Source organism: Phyllobates terribilis, unplaced genomic scaffold (assembly GCF_046119375.1).
Source record: "Phyllobates terribilis strain yellow unplaced genomic scaffold, ASM4611937v1 Scaffold_66__1_contigs__length_7565176, whole genome shotgun sequence".
In the NCBI taxonomy this organism is placed as follows: domain Eukaryota; kingdom Metazoa; phylum Chordata; class Amphibia; order Anura; family Dendrobatidae; genus Phyllobates; species Phyllobates terribilis.
In genome coordinates, this window is record NW_027362826.1 from 5,992,454 (window position 1) to 6,004,821 (window position 12,368).

General features: G+C 45.3%; 5 non-coding genes and 1 pseudogene across 5 annotated transcripts; all 6 read right to left on the bottom strand.

Moving 5' to 3' along the window:
- Positions 1–993: 993 nt before the first annotated feature.
- LOC141193649 (U2 spliceosomal RNA) lies at positions 994–1,183 on the bottom strand. The gene has a single exon (XR_012266544.1). It is a non-coding gene; the product is annotated as a U2 spliceosomal RNA (small nuclear RNA).
- A 6,175-nt stretch (positions 1,184–7,358) lies between these two features.
- LOC141193846 (U2 spliceosomal RNA) lies at positions 7,359–7,549 on the bottom strand. Its single transcript, XR_012266652.1, has one exon. It is a non-coding gene; the product is annotated as a U2 spliceosomal RNA (small nuclear RNA).
- A 1,115-nt stretch (positions 7,550–8,664) lies between these two features.
- LOC141193847 (U2 spliceosomal RNA) lies at positions 8,665–8,855 on the bottom strand. The gene has a single exon (XR_012266653.1). It is a non-coding gene; the product is annotated as a U2 spliceosomal RNA (small nuclear RNA).
- Positions 8,856–9,970: 1,115 nt separating this feature from the next.
- LOC141193848 (U2 spliceosomal RNA) lies at positions 9,971–10,161 on the bottom strand. Its single transcript, XR_012266654.1, has one exon. It is a non-coding gene; the product is annotated as a U2 spliceosomal RNA (small nuclear RNA).
- A 1,115-nt stretch (positions 10,162–11,276) lies between these two features.
- LOC141193732 (U2 spliceosomal RNA) lies at positions 11,277–11,473 on the bottom strand. Its single transcript, XR_012266601.1, has one exon. It is a non-coding gene; the product is annotated as a U2 spliceosomal RNA (small nuclear RNA).
- Positions 11,474–12,269: 796 nt separating this feature from the next.
- LOC141193793 (U2 spliceosomal RNA) lies at positions 12,270–12,361 on the bottom strand (annotated as a pseudogene).
- Between the last annotated feature and the right edge of the window lie 7 nt (positions 12,362–12,368).

Consider the following 12,368-nt stretch of genomic DNA (forward strand, 5'->3'; position numbering starts at 1 on the left):
GCAGCTCCCTGGCTGCACTCAACGGGTGGCGTAGTCATCAACTATTTACTACTAGTAGACTGCCGTCCAGTTTGACTCCCTGGGCACGGACCGGGTCACCGCCACGAGACTACAACCCTCCACGGATCCGGCTCCGGGTAAGCTCCCGCGTGCGCACCGCAGCGCGACACAGGCCCAGGGGCGCGTCAATTACATACCTCTCCTGCTGCTGCTGCTGCTGGCTGTCCAGCAGCAGACTGAAGGTGGCTGCTGCTGTGCACAGGTATATAAAGGCTCAGAGCCTATTATGACACGCGCAGCCAGCGTTCCATTGCCACATTCCATCTACTGCAGGCAGGATACCTGGCTGGCTGAATGTCGCTGAGAAGCTCACAGAGACCGCCATAAGCAACAGTTTAACAGAATGCCACAGACTAATCAACCAAACTTTTTGGGTTGGGTTCTCTTTTATAGTCTGCAGGCATTAAATGAAAGAAGTCAGTGTTCCAGCAGAAGGAGACAACGTTTCAGAAAAGGCATTGTAGCAAACCAAAAAAGAAATTTTAAGCGCAGCAGAGTAACCAGCGCACATACCTGTTAGCTCAGGTGAGTTTAAAAGGCTGCTGTTGATAACAAGGGCATTTGCTAAATAGATGGTGTGTGTGCAACAATATACTGAAAGGTCAATTATATTGTGCAGCTTATCTCACCACCTGTAGTTATTTAGGTGAAAGCTCCAAAATGCTTGCCTAATATGTCTGTTTATCCAAAAGGAAGTAAAAAGGGAGAGCTAGAAAGATAGCATTGCATCACATTACATGGCAATGCAATGCACAGTTGCTGAAGTTGAACCAAAATGAGCTTGTAATCTGGCTTCTGCAACTTTGAACATGAAAAATCCAATGAGGAGAAGAAAAGCAAAGCCAAAGAGTCCATCCCAAAATCCGACAAACAAGCAAAATGAACAAAAAACATTGAATTCAATTCTTTCTGATTTTAGAAACTGCATTAAAGAAGGGGTGCACCGGTCCTGGAGATACTGCAATACCAGGTCAATGCGTGGAGTGGACAGAGCAAGCTCTTTTTCCATCTCCCTGTTCTAAAAATCCATTTAATATATGGTCCCCAGATAGGGGACGTATCAGATATTAAACTGATAAGAACAGATCAGGTTTCAACATAATTTATTAAGTGCGTAAAAGATGGTTTACAATCAAAAACAACAACACAAACAGTACATTATTAAAACACAGAATTCCACCCATAAAAACCCCATATACGATTAGCATCCCTCCTCCCAATACATTTGACATCCCTCAAGTAATAAATATACATCTGGCTAAAAGCAATTTTAAGACAATCCTTCACAGAAATAGCATCACGTTTAAAAAGTAAAATATTGCGTGCCTTCCAAAGGACGTCTTTAAAACAGTTAATCATACACCAACATATACAATACTGTTGAGGGGTCGGACATTTAAAAAGGCCATATAAAACATATTCATGGTTAAAATCTCTTAAACCGCAAGTCCATTTTAAAAGAATCCCAACTTTGTGCCAAAGTTCCTGTGCAAATGGGCAATTCCACATAAGGTGCAAGGTGGTTTCGTCATTAACACATGAGTCTCTGGGGCATTTGGCTCTGGCCACCAGGCCTCTCCTGTGTTGAAATTCTCTGGTGGGGAGGCACTGGTGGACCACCATCCATGCGATGTCCTTATGTCCATTTGCTAAGAATTTCCCGAAGACATTCTTCCAAACTTGCTTCGATCTCTCTTCTGAGAAATTTACTATGGGGGTCACATCTTCATTCCTCCTCAGAAAAGATAAAAGCTTCTTGCGGTCTTTAAAAATGTCCATATTAAAATCACCAAGGCTATAAAATCGAACAGTCTTTTCTAAGATTGCTTGGTGTTTGGGGGGGCATAGTAAAACAGGGGAATTCAACGACAACTTAAACCATCTTTTAAAAATCATCCCACAAGTATATTTTAAAAAATAACTTAGCGCACTATTACCATTAAAATGTTTGAAACAAAAGCAGAAATAATTTAAATACAAATAAATATGTAAATCGGGGACATCCCTTCCGCCGTTCATTTTATTCTTCCTCATTATTTCTCGCCTTAATTTTTCCATTTTGGAGTTCCATAAAAACATAAAGATCATCCTAGTCATTTTTTTAATTAAAACATCAGAGGGGGGGTACACCATAGCTATATACAGTATGAGGGGTAACAACACTGATTTTATAATTAAAATTTTCCCCTCCATTGTTAGGGACCTCAAACCCCAAAATGATATTTTCTTTGACATTTTTTCTATGACATTCTCCCAGCTTTGAGTTCCCACATTCTCCTCGTTAAAAACAACTCCAAGAATTTTTACATTGTCTCGTTTTATAGTGAGCTGCGGGAGTTGGGCGGTGTCCCAGGATCCCAAAGTCAGACATTCAGATTTATTTAAATTAAGTTTAAACCCGGATGCCTGGGAAAAAAATTCAATGCGCAACACCGCCCTCCGGAGGGAAGCAGGGTCCACGCACACAACCGTCACGTCATCCATGTAGCCAAAGACTCTCACATCACTGCCACCTCCACCTGGAACAGGAACCCCTCTAATCACTTTGTCTTTCCTTATTGCGCTCAGCAGGGGCTCCATGGCGCAGATGAACAGGATGGGCGACAAGGGGCATCCCTGCTTCACTCCGGACTCAAGGGGAACTCCATCTGTTAAAAAGCCATTAAGAGAAATTTGACTAAAACAATTTTTATATAAAATCTTAATACAATTTAAAAGCATATTAGGGATACCCATTCTTTTTAAAACTCTAAAAAGAAATCTATGAGAGACTCTATCGAAAGCTTTTTCAAAATCTAGGGCTAAAAGAGCTACATTTTGACCCCGGTCTCTGGAATACCAAATTACATCCCTTAATACGTTTAAAACCTCTGAAATACTTCTGCCTGGTACACTACAAACCTGCTCAGGCTGGATTAGTTTGGCAATGACACTCCTGAGCCGGTCTGCAACCACCTTAGCAAGTACCTTGTAATCAACATTTAGGAGAGTTATGGGTCTCCAATTCGCTAGAGTACTGCGGTCACCTTTTTTATATATCAAAGACACCACTCCTCTCCTCCACGAAAATGGCAACTGTTCACAAATAAAAACTTCTTTAAAAAGCATAAAAAGGTCCTCTTTTAAAATGTCCCAAAAAGTAAGGTAAAATTCTACAGGTAGTCCGTCACACCCAGGTGCTTTACCCTTAGAGAAACTTTTAAAAACATAAAATAATTCCTCTAAAACAATATCGCGTTCTAAAAACTCCTGGTCTGTAAAATTTAACTTAAAATCGAGATCATTAAGAGCATCAGATAAAAAGGACTCATCTATACACTTTTTACTAAAAAGATGCTTATAAAAGTTAAAAGTAGCATTCAACATTCCCTGCATAGATGTTTCACCCTCTAGATTTGTGATCACTTCTCTTTTATCCATGACTTTTTTGAAGAAGAAGCGAGAGCACTTCTCCCCCTCCTCCAAGTGCTGCACTCTAGAGTTAAAAATAATCTCTTTCCCCTTTGTGTCTATGCAGTTCTGAATTTCAGTTTTTAGGCTAGCAATATCATCTCCCACCTCCACCCCTAGCTCTTTGAATTTAAAAAGTGTTTGCAGTTTGGTGTTAAGATCACTAAAACATCTTTTTTTCTCTCTAGCTTTACGTCTCCCTGCTTTTATAAAAAACATTCTGACTTTTTTTTTCAAATTTTCCCACCAGGTTACCATAGGGGCATCAGAAGGTTTTTGTCGCCGCCAGGCTTGATAGGCTTTACCAAAGTCTTGTCGAATCAGAGGGTCCTCCAGCAGGTAAGTACTTAGACGCCAGAGGCCCCTGTTGACCCTCTGTTCATCCCGGTATTCTAGATGCACCTCCAAGCCCTTATGGTCAGAAAATATATTTGATGTTAAAACACATTTTACAGGGTTAAAATCATCTGATAGGAAAATAAAATCGATCCTGGAGGACACCCCTCTTCCGGACCACGTATAACCAGGGTCCGTCGGCAGGAGTGACCTCCACGCATCGCATAATTTAAAATCAGTTATAAAATCTTTCAATAGATGACATGACTTATCCAATTTGCGTAAAGGGTCACCCCCTGCTCGTTGTTCACTAGCACAAAGACAATTAAAATCACCCCCTACGACCAGGGGAGATGACCCAGTACAGTACAATGGCAATATCCCAAATAAATTAATTCTCTCTTGCTTATCAGGGGGAGCATAAATATTCATTACACGTAGGGTAAAACCATTAAATTTAAAATGCACTAAAACCACTCTGCCTGGTACTATTTCTGTGACAGCATTTATAGTAATATTTCTCCCACGACAGAGGAAGCCCACCCCCGCTGACTTGTTGTCATTGGAGCCAGACCAGATGGAGGGCCCCAGTCTCCAATCTGTCTTGATATCATTATAATTTAGTGCATGTTGTATCCCGCATTCCTGTAATAAACATATGTCAAAGTCAGTGGTTTCTAAATACTTGAATAGAGCAGCCCTACGAACTGGGCTCTTTAATGACCTCACATTCAGTGAGACAAGTCTTATTGTGGGCATTCATAGGTCAGGGTGGTGGATCTTCCATGAGGACACCTGACTCAAAGCCCTGTATATCAAATTGCTCCAGGACATCCGGGCTAGAAGACCCAAACGACTCGATATTCTGTGAGCCGGCGGTTGCCCCCTCGTAGGTCACGGTTCCCAGCCACATTCCAGGAGACGCTGGGGATTCGACATTCCGTCTCTTTTTCGGGGCAGACTCCACTAGGTCACTGGTGCAGTCCTCCTCTTCCTCCACCTCCTCCAGGGGGGGAGACTGGTCCATCAGGACAAGATCAGCAACACAGATTTCCTGATGTTCGCCACCTCGAAGCAAAGCCCCCTCATCTGGCTGGCTAATCGCCCTGGAAGATCCTGAGGCCATCGCTGCGTGGTCCCCTGTAGCCAACCGCACAGGGGCACCACCCTCCAGCCCAACAGGATCGGTACCGGGAACCATCGATACGGAGGATACCCTCCCAGAAGGAGGACCCCCCCGCTCCGGTCCATGCGAGGTCCGCCCATCGTTAAGGGACTTCGATGCAGGTGCCGCCCCAGAGGGGCCTCCGGCTCCCTGCTCCATCCCAGCCTTCTCGCCCTTCGAACCGCCCTCCGACGCCGGCCTGCCAGTGAAGACCGGTGGGCGCATCGGCTCAGCTTCAGAAGATGCAGCTTCTGCGTAGGTCCTGGTCCTGGTCCTGTTGGGGCATCCTCGGAACATGTGCCCCGCCTCACCGCAGAGATTACATTTCCTCCCAGCGGGACAGTCCTTCATTAAATGTCCGTAACAGCTGCAATTATTGCAGCGGTCTACTTTCCTGCCCGTGCAGGACGTTTGGGTATGACCCATTTGTCCACAGTTCCTGCAACATACTGGCATTCCAGGATAAAATAAGTAGCCTCTGCTCTTACCGATTACGAAGGTTGAGGGAGGGTGTAGCATTCCTCCCACTCCACTAAGGTCCCTCTTTAGACGGGCCATATACCTTCTCTTGCCGCACCAGAAGCCTACCGCGTTCTTCACAGTACCCAGGTATCTCAGATCATCACAATAGCGGGTAAGGTAGGTCGAGATGTCTGCAGCTTCCACAAAGGGGTTCGGGAAATGCACCACGATGGGGATCTCGTCATAAGCATACAAGAGACAAAAGGTTAGTCCATCCAACTCATCTAAGTAGTTTTTCTCGTTTACCTTTTGTACGATTTGCTGACAGCATCCCTGGCTCTTGAAGGTGATGGTGTATGTCCCCTTGTACTCGTTGTCCTGGAAGCAGAATATGTCTTCCCGCCGAAACTCCAGAACTCCAAGAAGAATCCTATGGCAGATGTAGTCCAAATTCTTCTCCATCCTCGATGCTGCTCCAACTTCAATCCTCACGGTGTTCCGCATCCGGGCATCACCCGATGAATATGTGAGCGTTGCCGGCATCCTTCACTCAGGAACGTACCGACTCTTCTCTCTGAAAGGCGCAAGCCTTCATGGGATCCCTTCCCGTTGCTCCCGGACTAATCCTTCCTCCCAATAGCAGCAGGGGGGTTAAGTCCCTCCGAAGAGGAACGATCCCCCCAGGCCGAGAGAAAGGGTACCAAGAGCACCTCACAGGCAAGACCACACAGGTAAACCTGATAGATCGTGCCAAAAGGCCGAGAAGCGATAACCAGAATTGGTTTCAAACTACGGAGCCACCCAAGGATCCTGAAAAGTCCATTTGTGGAGATGAGCTCCTGGACTCCCGTTAAGAAGACATGTTGTCAACCTCTAGATCCCTTACATGCCTGCACTTTTCGGCTTGCTGCTGCTGCAATCCACGCGTTTTAGATCTGCATAACTCCACCTCTTTAAACACAGCACCTTCACCCCCTGCTGTTCCCACCCGCCTCAACACCGTTGGAAGGGAGGAGAACCAATTAAGGCGGGGGGTGGGGTGGAACGAGCAGCTGTCTACCCTTAGCAGGAGGGCTCCTGATTACATACCTCTCCTGCTGCTGCTGCTGCTGGCTGTCCAGCAGCAGACTGAAGGTGGCTGCTGCTGTGCACAGGTATATAAAGGCTCAGAGCCTATTATGACACGCGCAGCCAGCGTTCCATTGCCACATTCCATCTACTGCAGGCAGGATACCTGGCTGGCTGAATGTCGCTGAGAAGCTCACAGAGACCGCCATAAGCAACAGTTTAACAGAATGCCACAGACTAATCAACCAAACTTTTTGGGTTGGGTTCTCTTTTATAGTCTGCAGGCATTAAATGAAAGAAGTCAGTGTTCCAGCAGAAGGAGACAACGTTTCAGAAAAGGCATTGTAGCAAACCAAAAAAGAAATTTTAAGCGCAGCAGAGTAACCAGCGCACATACCTGTTAGCTCAGGTGAGTTTAAAAGGCTGCTGTTGATAACAAGGGCATTTGCTAAATAGATGGTGTGTGTGCAACAATATACTGAAAGGTCAATTATATTGTGCAGCTTATCTCACCACCTGTAGTTATTTAGGTGAAAGCTCCAAAATGCTTGCCTAATATGTCTGTTTATCCAAAAGGAAGTAAAAAGGGAGAGCTAGAAAGATAGCATTGCATCACATTACATGGCAATGCAATGCACAGTTGCTGAAGTTGAACCAAAATGAGCTTGTAATCTGGCTTCTGCAACTTTGAACATGAAAAATCCAATGAGGAGAAGAAAAGCAAAGCCAAAGAGTCCATCCCAAAATCCGACAAACAAGCAAAATGAACAATAAACATTGAATTCAATTCTTTCTGATTTTAGAAACTGCATTAAAGAAGGGGTGCACCGGTCCTGGAGATACTGCAATACCAGGTCAATGCGTGGAGTGGACAGAGCAAGCTCTTTTTCCATCTCCCTGTTCTAAAAATCCATTTAATATATGGTCCCCAGATAGGGGACGTATCAGATATTAAACTGATAAGAACAGATACTACACTTGATCTTAGCCAAAAGGCCGAGAAGCGATAACCAGAATTGGTTTCAAACTACGGAGCCACCCAAGGATCCTGAAAAGTCCATTTGTGGAGATGAGCTCCTGGACTCCCGTTAAGAAGACATGTTGTCAACCTCTAGATCCCTTACATGCCTGCACTTTTCGGCTTGCTGCTGCTGCAATCCACGCGTTTTAGATCTGCATAACTCCACCTCTTTAAACACAGCACCTTCACCCCCTGCTGTTCCCACCCGCCTCAACACCGTTGGAAGGGAGGAGAACCAATTAAGGCGGGGGGTGGGGTGGAACGAGCAGCTGTCTACCCTTAGCAGGAGGCCTCCTGATTACATACCTCTCCTGCTGCTGCTGCTGCTGGCTGTCCAGCAGCAGACTGAAGGTGGCTGCTGCTGTGCACAGGTATATAAAGGCTCAGAGCCTATTATGACACGCGCAGCCAGCGTTCCATTGCCACATTCCATCTACTGCAGGCAGGATACCTGGCTGGCTGAATGTCGCTGAGAAGCTCACAGAGACCGCCATAAGCAACAGTTTAACAGAATGCCACAGACTAATCAACCAAACTTTTTGGGTTGGGTTCTCTTTTATAGTCTGCAGGCATTAAATGAAAGAAGTCAGTGTTCCAGCAGAAGGAGACAACGTTTCAGAAAAGGCATTGTAGCAAACCAAAAAAGAAATTTTAAGCGCAGCAGAGTAACCAGCGCACATACCTGTTAGCTCAGGTGAGTTTAAAAGGCTGCTGTTGATAACAAGGGCATTTGCTAAATAGATGGTGTGTGTGCAACAATATACTGAAAGGTCAATTATATTGTGCAGCTTATCTCACCACCTGTAGTTATTTAGGTGAAAGCTCCAAAATGCTTGCCTAATATGTCTGTTTATCCAAAAGGAAGTAAAAAGGGAGAGCTAGAAAGATAGCATTGCATCACATTACATGGCAATGCAATGCACAGTTGCTGAAGTTGAACCAAAATGAGCTTGTAATCTGGCTTCTGCAACTTTGAACATGAAAAATCCAATGAGGAGAAGAAAAGCAAAGCCAAAGAGTCCATCCCAAAATCCGACAAACAAGCAAAATGAACAAAAAACATTGAATTCAATTCTTTCTGATTTTAGAAACTGCATTAAAGAAGGGGTGCACCGGTCCTGGAGATACTGCAATACCAGGTCAATGCGTGGAGTGGACAGAGCAAGCTCTTTTTCCATCTCCCTGTTCTAAAAATCCATTTAATATATGGTCCCCAGATAGGGGACGTATCAGATATTAAACTGATAAGAACAGATACTACACTTGATCTTAGCCAAAAGGCCGAGAAGCGATAACCAGAATTGGTTTCAAACTACGGAGCCACCCAAGGATCCTGAAAAGTCCATTTGTGGAGATGAGCTCCTGGACTCCCGTTAAGAAGACATGTTGTCAACCTCTAGATCCCTTACATGCCTGCACTTTTCGGCTTGCTGCTGCTGCAATCCACGCGTTTTAGATCTGCAAAACTCCACCTCTTTAAACACAGCACCTTCACCCCCTGCTGTTCCCACCCGCCTCAACACCGTTGGAAGGGAGGAGAACCAATTAAGGCGGGGGGTGGGGTGGAACGAGCAGCTGTCTACCCTTAGCAGGAGGGCTCCTGATTACATACCTCTCCTGCTGCTGCTGCTGCTGGCTGTCCAGCAGCAGACTGAAGGTGGCTGCTGCTGTGCACAGGTATATAAAGGCTCAGAACCTATTATGACACGCGCAGCCAGCGTTCCATTGCCACATTCCATCTACTGCAGGCAGGATACCTGGCTGGCTGAATGTCGCTGAGAAGCTCACAGAGACCGCCATAAGCAACAGTTTAACAGAATGCCACAGACTAATCAACCAAACTTTTTGGGTTGGGTTCTCTTTTATAGTCTGCAGGCATTAAATGAAAGAAGTCAGTGTTCCAGCAGAAGGAGACAACGTTTCAGAAAAGGCATTGTAGCAAACCAAAAAAGAAATTTTAAGCGCAGCAGAGTAACCAGCGCACATACCTGTTAGCTCAGGTGAGTTTAAAAGGCTGTTGTTGATAACAAGGGCATTTGCTAAATAGATGGTGTGTGTGCAACAATATACTGAAAGGTCAATTATATTGTGCAGCTTATCTCACCACCTGTAGTTATTTAGGTGAAAGCTCCAAAATGCTTGCCTAATATGTCTGTTTATCCAAAAGGAAGTAAAAAGGGAGAGCTAGAAAGATAGCATTGCATCACATTACATGGCAATGCAATGCACAGTTGCTGAAGTTGAACCAAAATGAGCTTGTAATCTGGCTTCTGCAACTTTGAACATGAAAAATCCAATGAGGAGAAGAAAAGCAAAGCCAAAGAGTCCATCCCAAAATCCGACAAACAAGCAAAATGAACAAAAAACATTGAATTCAATTCTTTCTGATTTTAGAAACTGCATTAAAGAAGGGGTGCACCGGTCCTGGAGATACTGCAATACCAGGTCAATGCGTGGAGTGGACAGAGCAAGCTCTTTTTCCATCTCCCTGTTCTAAAAATCCATTTAATATATGGTCCCCAGATAGGGGACGTATCAGATATTAAACTGATAAGAACAGATACTACACTTGATCTTAGCCAAAAGGCCGAGAAGCGATAACCAGAATTGGTTTCAAACTACGGAGCCACCCAAGGATCCTGAAAAGTCCATTTGTGGAGATGAGCTCCTGGACTCCCGTTAAGAAGACATGTTGTCAACCTCTAGATCCCTTACATGCCTGCACTTTTCGGCTTGCTGCTGCTGCAATCCACGCGTTTTAGATCTGCATAACTCCACCTCTTTAAACACAGCACCTTCACCCCCTGCTGTTCCCACCCGCCTCAACACCGTTGGAAGGGAGGAGAACCAATTAAGGCGGGGGGTGGGGTGGAACGAGCAGCTGTCTACCCTTAGCAGGAGGGCTCCTGATTACATACCTCTCCTGCTGCTGCTGCTGCTGGCTGTCCAGCAGCAGACTGAAGGTGGCTGCTGCTGTGCACAGGTATATAAAGGCTCAGAGCCTATTATGACACGCGCAGCCAGCGTTCCATTGCCACATTCCATCTACTGCAGGCAGGATACCTGGCTGGCTGAATGTCGCTGAGAAGCTCACAGAGACCGCCATAAGCAACAGTTTAACAGAATGCCACAGACTAATCAACCAAACTTTTTGGGTTGGGTTCTCTTTTATAGTCTGCAGGCATTAAATGAAAGAAGTCAGTGTTCCAGCAGAAGGAGACAACGTTTCAGAAAAGGCATTGTAGCAAACCAAAAAAGAAATTTTAAGCGCAGCAGAGTAACCAGCGCACATACCTGTTAGCTCAGGTGAGTTTAAAAGGCTGCTGTTGATAACAAGGGCATTTGCTAAATAGATGGTGTGTGTGCAACAATATACTGAAAGGTCAATTATATTGTGCAGCTTATCTCACCACCTGTAGTTATTTAGGTGAAAGCTCCAAAATGCTTGCCTAATATGTCTGTTTATCCAAAAGGAAGTAAAAAGGGAGAGCTAGAAAGATAGCATTGCATCACATTACATGGCAATGCAATGCACAGTTGCTGAAGTTGAACCAAAATGAGCTTGTAATCTGGCTTCTGCAACTTTGAACATGAAAAATCCAATGAGGAGAAGAAAAGCAAAGCCAAAGAGTCCATCCCAAAATCCGACAAACAAGCAAAATGAACAAAAAACATTGAATTCAATTCTTTCTGATTTTAGAAACTGCATTAAAGAAGGGGTGCTCCGGTCCTGGAGATACTGCAATACCAGGTCAATGCGTGGAGTGGACAGAGCAAGCTCTTTTTCCATCTCCCTGTTCTAAAAATCCATTTAATATATGGTCCCCAGATAGGGGACGTATCAGATATTAAACTGATAAGAACAGATTTTTTTTTTTTTTTCTTTTTTTTTTTATTCGTGAAAGCCCGAATTCGTGTACAAAACCCGAGTGCGCTTAAAAAAGTGACAAGTGCCACAAAAAAAGTGCACTAGGATGCTGGTCTTCTTGAAACCCTCTCCAAAAGGAGAAGAGTCCCCCAAACCATTCCCCGTCCCTCCGAGCCAGAAGGCCACAGCGAGGAACAGGGACAAATAGCCACCTCCAGCCGGAGCCAGAGGCGACCCAATCTTACCCCCAGCACCTGCCCGAGTTCTCACCCGAGCAAGGCACTGGGAGCCAAAGACTGTGCTCCCCTCCCGGAAGAGGGGAGCCAACAATGCTCTCCTCCAGAAAGAGGAGAGCCAGGGGGGTTCAGGGGGGAGCGGAACCTGATGGCCACACACTCCCCCCCTAGACCTGCCAAGAGAGGAACCCGTAAGGGAACGGCATCCCGACAAAATCCTAGTAAGGACGTGGACACACGTGAAAAAGTGGACACACAGTGACAAAAAAATTAAATAAATAGTGAAGGTTTCACAGTATAATACTGCCCGGACCTTCGACCGGGAATTGAAAAATTCCCCATCCTAAGGCCAGAAGGCCCGGAATAAGGGTGTGTGTGAAGAAAGAAATATTGAAGTGCTAGTGCAAATGTGCCATAAACTCAAGTGGGGTTCCCAATCCCAGTGAGTTGAGGCACCCCAGGGTCACCACTCCTGGGGCACTTCACACTTCGGGCTTTCGATCTTCCCCGGCCCAATGGCGTCGATCCTGGGGGGCCATGCTTTCCACCAGATGACTATATTAGCCACCTGGCGTACTAACAAGCGCCTAAACCCCAGTGTGCATAATGTATCAATCTACTAGGGCGGCCAACATCCAAAACCGCCTTTTCGAAAGATACTACACTTGATCTTAGCCAAAAGGCCGAGAAGCGATAACCAGA